Below are 16,129 nucleotides of genomic sequence, written 5' to 3'. Positions count from 1 at the left end.
ATGCCGAATATCATAATTTTTACCAATATATACAAACAAAAACAGAAGTGAGGAAAACTTCCTTAGTAACATATTAAACATTCTTTTTATTAAAGGCAGAACACCGCTGTCCAGAGTTTGATGCGGGTTGGTGGCCGTGACGTAACATCAGTGGTGACTTACCGGGCGTTCCCGGATACTCTGTCTCCAGTTGCTCTGGAGGGTCGGCGTTAGGGCGGGGGCTGTGCTGGCGTACGGGCTGTGGATCTCGTTGATATAGATCGAGTGGTTTCTCGAATGGCACTGAAAAAGGCACCGGGGATTGATCAACTTGACCCGGATATATTATTCCATCTATTGTCTGTCATAAGAAAGCCACTTGGCAGGCAGTTCTCGGGGTGCCTAAACTGGAGCTGCTTCCCGACTTGTTGGAAAGTGGCTTTGGTGAGGACGCTCTTAAAACCAGGAAAGGATCCCAGTGAAGACGACAATTATCGGCCCATCAGCCTCTTGCCGGTAATCGGCAAGTTGCTTGAAAGGCTGGTTGTGGAACGGTTCTGGGAAAGCATTCAGGTGAACTGTTTTCTAAATCGGGGCCAGAACGGCTTCATAAAAGGGACTGACACCGAGGTTTGCATCTTAAATGCTCTTTCCGATGTGGAAAGCGCCGAATGTAAATATGTTTTGGTAATTTTTATAGACATAGAGGCAGCATTTCGTTCCTTGTGTTGGAGTTCTGTCCTCTATGAGTTGGAACGCCGCAATGTTCCCGTAGCCCTGCAGACCGTAGTACGTGACTATTTGTCTAACCGTACGGCTCTGTTTAAGGATATGCACTTAGTTGTGGAAAAATCCATTACCAGGGGAAGTCCGCAGGGTTCCGTTCTCGATCCCCTGCTGTGGAACCTGGTATTCGACGAATTTCTGGGATTGACATTTCCAGAAGGGGTCACGGCCCAGGCTTTCGCTGAGTTCAGCTGTGGTTGTGAACGTGAATTACCACGAACTTAGTTCATGGTAATTCACGAGCACAGCTAGAAGACGCGCGCAGGCGGCCTTGTCAACCGCAGGCGGCCTTGTCAACCGCAGAGGGCTGGATGGACATTCAAAATTAAATGATTTCTGTGCCCAAGACGAAGTTTATGCTTCTCAAGGGCGCAGAAAAATTATCGTACAGTCGTATTAAATAAAAAGTCTGTGTAATCAGCCGAGTTAGAGTTCATAAGTACCAAGGTGATTTGTTTGATGAAAAGTTACTGTTTAGTAACCACTGTTTTGGAAGTAGCGGCGAACGCCGTCTCAGTGATGCAGAAACTTAGGATTGCTCGGAAACACTATGGTTGTCGGGCCATCAAACGTACATGGTGTACCGAGGTGTCTTCGAAAGCATGACCTCTTGCTCGGCGCCCGTTTGGGCGCATAGGTTGAATATGAATAGAACAGTTGTTCAAAATTTAAGGAGTGGCCAGTGCAGAGCCTTAATTGTAAGCACTGGTGCTTTTAAAACAACCTCCTACGAGGCTACCACCGTATTGGGAAAGGCTCTTCCAGTCGATTTATTGGTGAAAGTTCGGGCAGTCATGTGGAGATTGCGAAGAGGACGGGGTCCGAGGTATTTGGGATGCGGTTTCGAGCCGGGCCAGTACCGGAACGGAACGACGATCAAAATGCACCGGATCTAAATTTGGTTCAGTTGCCCATCTCTCGCCTGTGAAAGAGGCTGTAGAGCCTCGCGATGGAAGCACGGCAGCTGGCATGGGACACTACGACTAAGGGAAGATTCTTGTATAAGTTTATAGAGGATTTGGGGGGGGATGGTATGCCTCGAGCTCGTTTTTAAGGGCAACGGGTGCCCAGGTGCTCACCAACCACGCTAATTTTAACCAATATCTGTTTTGGGAGGCAGCTGATGAGCTGTGCGTCTGAGGGGAGGTCCAGCCAAATGAACACCTGATGTTTGACTGCTCTGTTTTTGGGGGACCAGAGACCGGGCCATCCTGGAATTTAGAGGTCAAGGGAAAATTGACCACTCATAAGCAGTGAGTCAATGTGGCAAGAGCCGCATGTGGCAGCCGTGTGGGAATTCCTAGATGCGGTTGCTTTGTTCAACGGGCTCTGTAGTTTGCTTAAGGGAAAACTCTTACCGCATTGCCGTAAGAAGCTAACCCTGGGTATGGCTGATCACCAACCAATTATTATGGCGTCAAGCGCTATAAAATGGTGGACAGGTACTTGCTGGCATTCAGCGACCTAGGAGTGGCAGCGAATTGCTGCCTAGACAAAGTAGATTTTATTATGCCATATATATTTTAATTAGTTGACGGGATGCGCCTACCCATTTTAGCAGATATATGACAAGTGAGCGGTTGGGAAGGTAAGCCGATGGTGTATGGCACCACGCTTAATCCGCTCACGCTGTTAGGTAAGCTCTAGGAGCTAAGTTAGGATACTGGTCGCTAAACTGTTCGAGAATCAGTTGCCGTTTGCGGCACATACATTCGGTTTAATGCTTTATGGAGACGGAATGGGGTAGTGGCGGGAGAAATGCCAAGCAAACTAAAAATTACAAGTAGAAATTCACGTACAAATTGTATACGCGCATCTTGATTTTAATTAGGAAATTATTTAGCTTCTGATTTTATTACTTTATTTACGGAAAAGAGGTAAATACGAAAACGGTTAACCGGTCGGTAACTTGCACAAAACCAAATAGAAAATTAATTAATTAATTAATTATTCATTTATTAATTAAATATAATTGCAGTAAATATGGAAAGAAATTAAAGGATTTTTATAAATTTTTTGTATAAAACAAAATAAAATTTTTAAATAAAAAAAAACCGGTTCAAGTTTTTTGTTATACTGTAGCAATAAAGAAATAATTTTACAAGATAACCTATGATAATGGTAAGGAACTAAATGTATGTAATTAATGTAAAATTTTATTTTATTTTATTTTTTTTACTTCCTTATGAAATTTCATGTAAAATATCATTAAACTGAAATTTATCTTCTATTTCTGGTTACAAGATGAACATACACTTTTGTATCATATTTAAAATTCTATAAACCAGGAAACTGAAATATTTATAAAATTATTTGTTTTAATAATAATATATTAATTAATTAATACGTGTAAAAAAATAAAAGCATAGATAATATTTATATAAATATATTAATAATTTAATACGGTATAAACTCAAATAGTATTAGTGTTTTTCATTTATAAATTATGTTAAATTGTTAGCGTTCAAACGGAGTGAAGAGAAAAAAAAGAAGTAATTACTAAGCAATAAACGTATACGTTTTGAGTATATATTAATTTCTACAAAATTGTATGTTTTAAACATCCATGAATTAACATAAATAATTTCAAGGAGCAGTCGACCTCCTTGAAAAAATTCAACACATCTGTTTCATAGGTTTCTTAGGAATAATAAATAAATCATTGTTTTATAATCTTTTAATTAAAATTTACTTTACTTTATTTTGCTAAAATATTCAACCAACAGGCTGACAGCCTAAATTAGAAAAAAAATCAGTTGGAACTTTACGGTTATATTAGTTTTTAGTCCGAAGGCCTTTAAAATGTAATACAATTTTATATCTCTCCATTCCTTCATTCAGAATTTAATAAAATCAACCTAAAAAAATAAATATAAGTTAATAAAATCAATGTATAAGAAACTAAACCTTAATTAAAGTGTTGAGAGCGATGCACATCAAGAGTGCGTGCGTACACTCAATATTTGTTCATCTAAGGTTTCTTTGATAAGTTTTGATCTTCAGTCGTTAAAAGTTAAAAAAAGTAATTTATGTTGTCTAATTTTTAATGTTGAATTGCAACAATCTTTTCTAAACATTTTAGCAATTATTAAAAAAAAAAACCGCCCGAACTGGGACTTGAACCCAGGACCCTTAGGTTAAAAGCCTAATGCTCTACCGACTGAGCTATCCGGGCTTAGATGACATCTGTTCCTTTTAAACACATTATAAATCTAACATTACTATTCATATATTCAGTTGCGAATAAAATTTTTAATATGGTAATACTTTTTATTTATTCACTATTTAGAGAACTACGGAAACATTTATTAACCAGATTTGGTTTTTTGTGTATAAAAAAAAGTTTAAATCAAAGTACGATAAAAAGTTTATAATTAACAACTTATGTATACGAGAAATACTGTTTAATCCTTTACTATAGTAAAGAACGCTTATTACACATTAATAAGTATAAGCATATTTGTGATCATTACTAATATTGGTAAAAATTTAGTTACAACCAATGTCCGTGTACCATATTAGTCGGTCAATATTTAATTTAAATCAATTACTTTTTTCTTGAATTAAAACATTCTCTTTTTTAAGTTACTAACATCGCTATTTAAGTAGGTTTATTTATTTATTTATGTTGGCGTGGTGTATTATCTGAACTTAATACCATGATTATCTGAATATAAATCCTTATTTTTACCCCAGAAGGGAACTAAACTAAAATAGATTTTTCCCTAACTCCTATAATGTTTTCAAACTTTTATTTACTTTCATTCTTGTTCTTATGAAATCTTTTGGTAGCATTAATCAAGCAGATTAATAACGAAAAATAGTTTTACCAAAAGATGAAACCTTTTCAAATTGAAAAACATTCTCTTACAGAAATTGTTAAAAAATTTAAGCGAATATTTGCTAAAATACATCATAAATGTGTAAATGGAAACGATTAAGAAAATGGAAACCCTTTTTGAATTTCATTTTAAAGATTGCTTCAAATTTTATTCTGCCGGTCCTAATCTTTTAAATTAAAAAACCGCAAAGTTGTTTAAAATATTATATCTTATTAATGGTACCCATTACAATAGGTGGCTTTCTTATGAAATCTACCTATTGTAATGGGTACCATGATTCGACTTTCGGAAAATTTTGACATATCTTCGCGATTCACAAATCACCGTCAACTCAAAAGTTTATATATACATTTATGTATATATATTTCACTCTCTTGTGGACACGATAACTGCCGTCATTTTGCGCCTGTCACTTTCAAATTGGACCATGGGGTGGAAGTGGCTTTTTTGAAAAAACAAAATATTTGCTGCAACTTTCTTATTAAATAAAATATCGAATTCGTTTAAAGTTCCTACTATTCTTTGGATAAGGGCCTAAAACTTATGTCAGTAAAGCTTTTTGATATCGCCAACCATTGGCCCAAGGGATGGGGAAAAATTGGGTTTTGAAGACAAAAAAAATCATATCTCCCTCAATAGGCACAGTATAAAATCTGTTTAAAGTGGTCATTAGCCCTCTAAATATCACCTTTGTCTTTATACCTTTGTCTGAAAAAAAAATTTATATGACCAACCCTTACGACAATGGATGACCAAAATGTTGCTGAAATTGTAAGAAGATGGGGCTTATCGTATGCTAAATATGTGAAATTTTTTCTCATGCAACCATTGTCATATTGAATAAATTTGATGTTTTTTAAAACTTTAAGATGGAAATATTTTTTATCCCCTACTTAGCACCGGTGAAATCTACCTCCACCTTCCGGCATGTCGGAAGAGATTTTTTTTTCGTTTCTGGAAAAGTTTATTTCAGATATTCAGAATTTTACGTTAAGGGTATAAATAAATGTTAGTCTCGTAGGGTCGGTTGTCTTAAATTTCTAACATTACTGCGAATCAGTGTAGAGAATTTTTATAGACTTTTTAATTGTAAAAAAGTACAATTATTTTAAAATATATGCTAATATAGTAATTACTTCTTTCCAAAAAAAGTAGTTTTCATAAAAAAGCAACAAGAATTTATCCATTATAAGGTATGAAGCAGATAATGAAAATATACTTAATAATAACTAAGAACTTTCTACCTATCATATCACGCACTCTCCATATATATATAAACCATCGTTTAAATGGTTTATAAAGCGAAAGGGCTCTTTGATTTTTATTTAGGAAAGAGGAGAAATACTTCCAACCTCTTGAAACAAAAATCGACTAGACTATGATTTGGGTACGAATGAAGTGTGTATTAACCGAGAGGGAAAATACATAACAGAAAATGAAGCGTATTTTTATTTGAAGGAGCGACAAATATTTGCGCATAACTAAGAAAACGAGTATAAGGCCTACTCATATTATTCGGAGCTATCAACACTGTGCCACACATTAAAAGTATAGTTTCTTCATACATTACAGTGTTTCGTTTTTCAAAGGCAGAGCCCAGATTGATCCTCAGCCCCCCCTCCTACCAGATCACTTTAAGAATATATGTTCAGTATCCTTACTGCAGACGTAGCAGGACCCAAAAGTTTGGGGTTTGTAATACTTACAGGACCCAAGATGGGAAGAAGTGATCATAGATAACTAAGTGAGTAGTTAAAAAGAAAGAATGATCTACCCGCTAAGAAAACAAACCACAATATGAGATAAACAACCTCATTCAGACGGTATCACAAGATTCCTCCTACGCGTAAGATGCACATTCTGTCCATAACCTTAACAAAGATCGGGCAGTTTTCTCAGATAGGAGTAAAACATTTTAACCAATGAATTTGCGATTATCTGTTATATATATGCTTGAATGAAAATTATTTTTCCTCCAGAAATTAGTCATTTAAAAAAGATAGTGTTTCTAAGGAAACAATTTTACTCACTCCCGCCGTTGTATGGAGTAGTGTGAAAGTATCAATCTGAATTACAAACCGTTCAGCTAGACACTCTTTGGAGCTAAATTATAATTAATTTTTCATAATATATTTTTTAAATCTTTTCCTACATTCTGCAAAATAAGATTCGAAAAACTTAGATAATTTTTTCAATGAGCCATATACTTTAATAGAACAATAAAATTGTGATAGACACGGTACTTCATATCTTAATAAAATGGTTGCAAATCAATTTAAGATTTTTTTTCAGTTTTACTCACCTATCTACTTGTTTTACGTGTATTTAACCAGTACTTTTTTTCTTTGATAATGATAAAAATAAATTAAATTCCCTACCAAACCTCTTTGTTTTTAACTGTGAGTTGAGAAATATCTTTTCGTTACTGCCCAACAGGAACTTTTGTAATTAGAAGGTACAAAGTTAATAATGAGTAATCGACGTACGAATTACGGGATGGTTTCAAACCCTTTTTACTTAAAATAAATAAATACTAGAAAAAAGAAAGAGTTTTTAATTTTAAAATAATATTGTGAGATTTAGTAATATTTTTAATAAATATTATCACCATCACGTAAAAGTGTACATATATATAAAATTTATATAAATAAACCCCCAACCGCACTGTACGACTGAAAGTAACGCTGTGTTTTTCTTCTATAAAAAGTCTTCTATAAAAAGACATTAAACAAATTAAAATTCGATAGAGTTATTTGAAATGCAAATACAGTTTTTTCTCTTTTTTGACATTTACTCAAGGTTAATTTTTTTATTAAATATTTTAATTATTTAACATTAAAAAATTCATAATAATAAAAACAACAATAACATTGACAATGAATTCATCGGTCTGTATATTTGACTTGTTCTATTTTTGTTGCACGAATTTATTTTGCATTAATTAAAATAATAATATAAGTGAAATATTTAATATCACTTTTGAATATTTCACTGAAACGCGGAAGAATGTTATTAGTGAATAAAATTAAATAATATATATATATATATATATATATCATTCTTTCTCCCAAACAAATATGGAATTTTGGGTAAAAATTTAATGAACAATGTTAAATATCAAACATAACATGCAATAAAGTTATTCAGAGAAAGTGCAGGTCGAGGAAGGGTACTACCACACATTCAATAATCCACCCCTCAAAGTAGCCAAAACCACGATGTACGGTTAATATTTGAAGGGTGTTTCTAATAAAAACAAACGTCTCCGCCTACTTCATGAACATATTTCCTTTCGATTATATCGTAATCACGTGTCGATTCTAAATACGACCACAGTCACGAATCAGTTTGTGTTTCATTAATTTATTTATGTATACCAGGTTACAGAGTCAACAGTACTCTTCAGAGATGTCAAGGCATCTGTGCGCAGTCTGGCGTGTAATTGTATATGTACCGCTAAATGTGTAGTCTTGATCAGACTCAGGCCGACCACTCCTGAGAGGTGTGGTTAATTGAAATCCAACCACTAAAGAACACCGCTATCCATAGTCTAGCATGCAAATTCATGTAAAGGATTTTTTTTTGGCTGTACAAGGACTCGAACACTTAAAAAACACTTAAACCATTTATAAAAAATCTCAAAATAGCTTCATTTTTAAAATTAAAAGACACTAAAATTTCTTATTACACCAGGTGACCAGGGTGTAAATGGTCTTTGCTACTTAAAAACAATCAAACCACTTTTAAGGAATATGTTAAAACAACTTCAATGTCATACAAAAAATTAAAAACCATATCTTTTCACATAAAAAACAATTCTTTTCCTAAATTCTATCGTCTAGGTTGTTTACCCTTTGGCCATCATTGTTTGCTTTCTTCCTGAAAGGCTTCAACGTCGAATTCTAAACTACCTGAAAACTTGGAGAAGGAATCACAGATGATCCGAATCATTGACATCCAAAGCATCGCAGTGGAGTCGGACTTTTAGTCCGACTAAACTGCGACTCCACTTGACTAAGAGTCAGTCTATGAAATCCTACTTTTTTATTTTCTCCAGACACTTCATTGAAGGTCAGGACATGCAACGCGAAGGAACCAACTTCTTCGTTTCGTCTTATATTCAATCGTCGGCTCGCAACAATCCTTGTTTATGTAGCTCTTCAACGATTTCCTCTTCAGTGCAGTCCAGTAAGTCCTTGTACACAACAAAACCCTTTGAGGTATTTAATGTACCATGCGGCGTTGACCTGAATATTCCAATTTTTTTAGTCTTCAGTAACCTTGATGACTGTAAATCGTTCACAGTTTTTACAAACAGTAGTGTAGTGTGTATATGTACGATCTTCCTAACCTCTTTAACGTCCTCCAGCGGCTTCCGTGATGCCTCGAGCTATCATGAATGGACTAATTTTTCTAAAATCTCCTTCCTTTCTTCTAATAACCAAATATTTTTGTATCATTGCGCTTCCTTTTAATATATTTTATATTATCCCCGATCTTTATATTTATAGGGGAGTCAGGTACTGCCTGACCTATATTACTAACATCTCAGGGGCTCGCTCGTAGGAGTAAGGGCTCCGATATCCTTACCCATGGGACAATCCCTGCCAAGTGCCGCAGTGACTAACACACACTAAGCGGCGCAAGTCTTCGACAGAGTAAGCTCACAGCAGCTCAACCAACTCGAACAGCTCGGGACCGCCAATTCATACTCCTGAACATAACCATTGCTCCTTTGGCCGACATAAGCGATAATTATCAAAGTACTATATCGTTGCCCGCCCCGGACGTTTTGCATAGATGTTATTGCCAGACGCGGGTTGAAATTTATGCGGGGCATTATTATTATTATAAGAATTATCCACTCTGTGACGTTTAGGTAAATTAATTATTAAAAAAAATAAGTAAGTTGAAAATCCGTTTTTCACTGTAACTGAAAGAGCAGTAGGCGGCTTTTTCGAAGTAGCAAGGATTGCCAAAAATTCCGCATTTATATTCAAGAATGACCAGCATTCATCAATAGATGAGTGAGATATGAAGTGATTTCCCGTTTTCTCTTCCCACAGTCGATGTGATTTTGCACTTCATCATCTCAAACTTAACGAAACGCGGGTGATATTTAGTTTTACAAGACATCTTATTCGGTTCATCGCAGAAACTAGTTTTATAAGGAAAATTGTTAACACTCCGAGAAAGCAAATCGGAATTATGCTTAAAGCGATAAGAGTAACTGGGATAGATAATGTAAATCAAATTAATTTTTCCTTTTCTGCTGTAAAAAATTCCATACATACGAGTACATTAACTAAATTCAATAAGGAAATTTATATATCAATTTAATACATCTTGTCGTGAAAATTCATTCCTATAATTTTTTTTTATAACTATCCATTAAAGAAAAAATAGATTTAATTAAACTGAGTTTTATCTTTGGTATTATATGTAATAAGTTATATATTTTACAAAAAAATTATTAATAATTTTATAAAATAAAAACTCTTAAGAGAAATGTATAATTACGAAATCCTACCTTTTTTACAGATTTTTCGAAGAGTACGGTTTACTTTCGGATGTATGGTGGAAGTGGAGAGAGGAAATAAATTTAATTTCATTGAATTTTAGATATGCGGTAGTAATGTATCAGAAGTTGAGCATTTGAAAATTTGATGAATATTGGTTGATTCATTTTTGAGTTGTGCACAATTTAAGATCGAAAAAAATTAAGCTTATAAACATAAGCTTAATTTTTTTTTACTGTGTAATGGTGTATTTTTCATACGTCCTTATGACTGAAAAGTTACGGTTCATGACTGAATAAATCACTTGCGTATTGAATGATGTGAATCGTTAGATAATTAATTCATTAAAATGAGTGGAGCCTTTCTAGAGTTGCAGAGCAGAACAAAACATAGCAATAAAAAAATCTAAACACACCTTCTCCTCTAATAGTAGCCGTAAAAAAAAAAATAAATAAAAAATCATTCTTTCCTAATTAGCCTAACGACGCATAGAGATAATGTACTGGTTCGCATTTACAGAACTGTCCACATCACAGAATATACATTAAAAAAATTTAATGGATTTCATTTTATTTCGAATCTTAAGTAACAAATATTTTAAATTGTGAAACACTGAAACAGTGAAACAGTGGAAAGGGATAGTGCAAAAAGTACAATGAGGAATGGATTTATTTCTGCACCATTTATTTCAAGCAGAGTAAAAAAAAAATCCTGATAGGTCAATTTCACTTCTCTGGGATTAAAAGCTAGGGTGCGGGGGGGGGGGGGTTAACAGAAAAATAAATAAATATCATAGAAGACAAATTAGACCAGATTAAAGAAAAACCTTGTCTACAGGCGCAAAAAAATACACGGAAACTCATCTAAAAGTTCAAAAAAACTACATAAGATCATGGTCGAAAAATATGATAATAGTCATAAAAAACTGACGGACCTTCTCAGTTTTATTATTATACACTTTTATTTAATTCTCGGTATGACCTTCCCCGATAAAATCAGTCAGTCAGTTTTTCATCCACTTCCCATACAAAAAAAGATTTTTAGTACAGAAAAATCTCCATTTGCTGATGATAATGATGGTTAAAGAATTATCCTTTAGTTAGTGCTACCAATTAATTAAAGAATTATATATTGAATCATTTTCAATAAATTTTAAGGTATAAACAAAAACTTCAATTATAAAATTCCCACATATAATATAATTAAATACGAAAAAGAAGAAACTAATGATTTTTAAAGCGGAATTCTCTACTCTGAAACGGTCGTGAAGAATGTGTAATATTAATTACTACGTATTGTAATTATGCAATATTAATATTGCATGAAAACGAAGATCTCATGGATTACTCACGAAAACTAATTTTTAAAAAAATAAAAAAATTAATGTTCAAATTATAATTTTATTAATTAATTTATTAAGCCGACCTCCATAAAGAACAATTAAGAATAATTGCATCAATTCCTTTCATTCGGAGGTTCTAGAGTCGAGTGCCGGTCAGATATTTAATTTTTCACACGCTACAACAAAATTAATTTCATTATCATCAATCGGTGGTTAAGTTGTCAGCCAGAATGAAACAGAATATAGGATAAGTAATTAATGTTGGGCATTATCTCATTCAAATTAATTATAGACATTCAATACATATTTCGAGGAAATAGATTGTAAATATTTAATTACGTTGAAAAAAAATACAGATCGTTGTCTTTTACTATGGTTTTTTATGAAAAATTTGAAACTATTCCTGAAAACAATTTTAAGTAATTTAAATCGTTCATTCATATTAATTTTTATATTTACTAATACATTAAATTTGTATTTATTTTAATTATTTTTATTAACATTTTCATTATTCTTTCTCATTTTTATTATAAATATTATTTTTTTATGGGGACTGTAACGGAATTCCATTATATTGCAACAATACCGGTATAGCGGACCTAAGTAACGGTTTCCTACCAATTAAGAAGAAAGTAATAGAAGATATAATAATAGGAGGAATCCAGAAAGGGACTAAAAGAAACCCTTTTAGTAAAGGTAAGAAGTCCGTTTAACAATAGTCTTTTCTAATACTGCCCATTGACACACCTAAACAGATGTTTGTTCCGTGAGAAGAGTTACCGGACTAGAGCAGAATTTCATGGGAACGTGTGAGGGCAGACGATCATTCACACGCTTGGGTTCGGTCCGGCAGGTAAAAAAGATAGGAGAATAAATACTTCGGAGAAGACCAGTTGAGATGAGTATTACGAAATCACTCTTAAGGGATATGTTATGATGTCAGTCTGAGAGATGTGAGTTCTGCGAAATCAGTCTAAGCGAAACGTTATGAGTCTGCGAGGAGAGTTCTGCGGAATGTCATTAAGCGAAAGTATTCTGCAACGAGGTCAGTGAAGAATCGAATTTCTAGGCGTACACATTCAAAGCGATTAAGGTGTCGTCACAAGTAATTCCAGTGTGGACAGTACAAGAAGACGAAAAATGGTTCGGTGAGTTACAACTGTTAGACTATAAGTGAAAGAGATAATGTACGAGTACTAAATTTCATTCATAAATTGTTAGGGTAGTTTTATTTGTTAATGGCAAAGGTACCAACTGTTAGACTATAAGTGAAAGAGATAATGTACGAGTACTAAATTTCATTCATAAATTGTTAGGGTAGTTTTATTTGTTAATGGCAAAGGTATTTATCTGCAGTAAAAGAACTTTTTAGTTGTCTTATCTATTGTACTATTGTTGTTAATACAAGACTAATGATTAAAAGTGTTAAGGTCATGCCAATGTCTTTTGGCAATGGGACTAAATTTTGGTTTTCATTATTTATCTATCTGTGAAAAAATCCTGACGATTATTTTAAATTTTGTTTTGTATGTAATCACTGTCTATTATTATTATTATTATTATTACTGTTGTGGTTGTGATTACTACGATTAATATTTGTTTATTATTGACATTTATTATTATTATTGATTTGTCTTGTTTTAATTAAGTTTTTAAACCAGTAAATTGTAATATCTAAATATTTTCAATTGGCAATTTCTCAATATCCTGATCGAGCCGCAAACACGCGACAATATTATACGATTATGATATCTAAAATTCATTTCTCAAGTACTATTTTTCATATCTTACCATTGTTGAACAAATTTTATTTGTTTTAATTATTTATGTTTGAAAATAATATATATTTCTCAGATATCAATTTATTTTCTTCGATTTATCTCGTACACCAACAAGAGACAAATTATTTAGGTATTGAAATTCATAAAACTCATGTATAGCCTGTGACTAGATGCAAGAGCATATAGATCGTCTAAAACGTTACCCCTTCCTTCTTTTGTAATCAGATTATTAAAAATTAATTATTTAAGTAGGAATGGATAGTATAAAATAAGTGCCTGTAAAAATATTTATATTAAAAATTTAAATCTGTGCAGTTTACGTTAAAAATTTTCGTAAAATAAGAATACACATTAAAAAACTAAGATAAATAAACGGAAAAAAATTTAATACACGTTATCGAACCTAGAACCTATTTTATAAAATAGCTATGCCTGTTGAATTGCTGAGGGAACACAGTTATTGTGCAAATTTTAACACACACTTAGGATTGTACGGTTATGTAGGAGCTTGCATTTTTTTGTTTCCCTTCATAGCTTAATGATGATGTAAGTGCTAAATAGTAGTCTAAGTGAAGACTTCTAAAGATTCGCTCCATCTGATTAAAATAGAACATGCATTTTTTTTAATCCGATTGGAACTAAATTATATTAATATTGAATATTGACAGGTCAGTTGATATGATTAATTAGTATTCCATTAGTCTTGAATTTAATTATTTTAAGGTCTACAAGTTTCTAAAATATATCCTTTAATTTTTTTTAAAAGTTATTTTTAGTGGTGTTACTGTTGTTTTGCAAGAAAAGGTTAAAGTAATCTCCTTTATCATTCAAAAGTAGAATAAAAGATTAGCTCCAGCTCCAGCCATTCTCATAGCATTCTTTTTTCGCTTAGTTTGATGTAGTCTTTTTCGTGGGAAAATTTACAGAGTACGAGGTAATGTAGATGGCAAAATTAGCATTGAAGCCAAGTTTCTCTCTCTCTCTCTCTCTCTCTCTGTGTGTGTGTGTGTGCGCGCGCGCGCGCGCGCGCGTGTTTGTGAATATGTATAATAAAAATTGGTAAATTCTCAACCATGACATTTTTCTTCCGTCTGATCGTTTTTGCTTATACACAAAGAATTAAACTTTGTTATTCAATTTAGATGTTAAGCTATCAAAAAGAAGAGAATTTTATTTCTCATTAAAAGAAGTGAAGTTTTCTTCTTATGTTTATTCTTTTCCCACATATAAGCGGGTGGAAAAGGTGACATAAGATTTCTAAAATTAACAAACTTCTAAGACTCTATCAGATTTAATCGTGAAATACTACAAAAAAATTTACTTTAACATATCTAGAAAGCAAGTCTAAGGATTTTCACTTTAAACTGCTCCTAACAAAGTGTAAAAAGTAAGGAAAAGGGATGGAATATGAAAAATGGATTAATTACACACACAGAAAATAAAATAAAATCGAAAAAATCTTGTTCAAAGAATTTCTTAAAACCCCATACAGATGATCAGTATCCATTCTGCCAATAAATTTTCAGAAAGTTGAGTCAATTAACATGAAATACTTGAGTTACTGATTGATAACTTTTCACTGTAAAACTATATTGTAAAAAATTATTTTTTCGACAGATAAAAAAAAGCCAGTCGACAATATATTATGGTTTCTTTACGTAAAAACTTCTTCCTTCACCAGAATTTTGTGGCGTGTAAATACTAAAATAAAATACGATCAAAACTCTTAATGGTGGGATGTTTTTACCCTAATTTTAAATTCGTTGAAAACACATAATTTAGAAAGGCTTAAATAATAATTATAATCTGTTTGTTTATTTAATTTAATTTATTTTTTTATAGGCTCCCTCAATCTATATTTGTATAAATTAAAAATATAGATTAAAAAAAAAAAACAGAAATAATTCCACTGAAAAATAAAACATGAAAAAAAACTCAGAACTTATGATTAATGTTTTAACACATAAAACAAATAATCTCCTTATAATCATAAACATTAATATTCTGCTCTCCTATTATCCTCTTAATTTTACTTAAAACTAATTAAATAGTAGGTGAAACATTTTCAAAAAGTCGGATTTATATTTTTGGGTAGGAAACCTTGAAGTTTGAAAATAATATTTAATTCAATATTATATTCAAAATAAGAATTATTCGAATAAACACAATGTGAGCCTATTTTTGTTTTAAAAAAGAAAACTTAAAAAAATAATGATAGGGTTTTTCTATTTTAATGCAGAAATAATAGACTACGCCGGTTGAAATACATAAATAAAAACGCTTTATGCATTAAGAGTGAAACATTACATTAAAACGCCGGGTGGTGAACAACTATCTATCAACCAGTATTGATATCTATACTAACCATTCGAATGATATCTACGAAAGATTTTTTCTTGAAATCGAATTAATTTATGGATGAAAAACAAAATTATTTTACAGTACTTCGATTTAAATAACAAAGACTGAATTATTTTATTTGTAATATTTATTTTTGTATACCTAAACCGATGAGCTGTATGGTTAAACGATAAATGTTCAATAGCAGTAACCAAACCTTCTATTATTTCAATCTGTTTTCTATTAAGTATAAAGAAATTAAAACTACAATGATTGTCAAATAACAACTGAGGCATCGCTGAATATAAAAGTTAGTCCACTCTTTAACAACTGTGACGTTAACGACAGAACTGAGATAAGAGCATTGTAATTTTTATGAAAGATTTTTAATGCAAGTTAAATGCTATATTTAATAGATAAATTAATTAGTTGATAAAGAGGCTACTGTTCTTTACATAATTTAAACGTTTTGAAACGAAACAAAGTCGCCGAAATATCAGAATGTAGCTCAGGTTTTTTTCTTTTAAACTTCTTATGCAT

General features: G+C 32.3%; 1 protein-coding gene and 1 non-coding gene across 2 annotated transcripts in view; both read right to left on the bottom strand.

The window, feature by feature from the left end:
- The window catches only part of LOC142320327 (protein THEM6-like), a 172,149-nt gene that overhangs the window by 18,933 nt on the left and 137,087 nt on the right, over positions 1-16,129 (bottom strand). The gene's annotated exons all lie outside the window — the stretch shown is intronic.
- On the bottom strand, positions 3,868-3,940 carry TRNAK-UUU (transfer RNA lysine (anticodon UUU)). The gene has a single exon. It is a non-coding gene; the product is annotated as a tRNA-Lys (tRNA).

The sequence above is a fragment of the Lycorma delicatula genome, chromosome 2 (genome assembly GCF_047948215.1).
Source record: "Lycorma delicatula isolate Av1 chromosome 2, ASM4794821v1, whole genome shotgun sequence".
Lineage (NCBI taxonomy): Eukaryota > Metazoa > Arthropoda > Insecta > Hemiptera > Fulgoridae > Lycorma > Lycorma delicatula.
The sequence above is the reverse complement of the archived record's forward strand: the minus strand, read 5'-3'. Positions and strand labels throughout refer to the sequence as shown.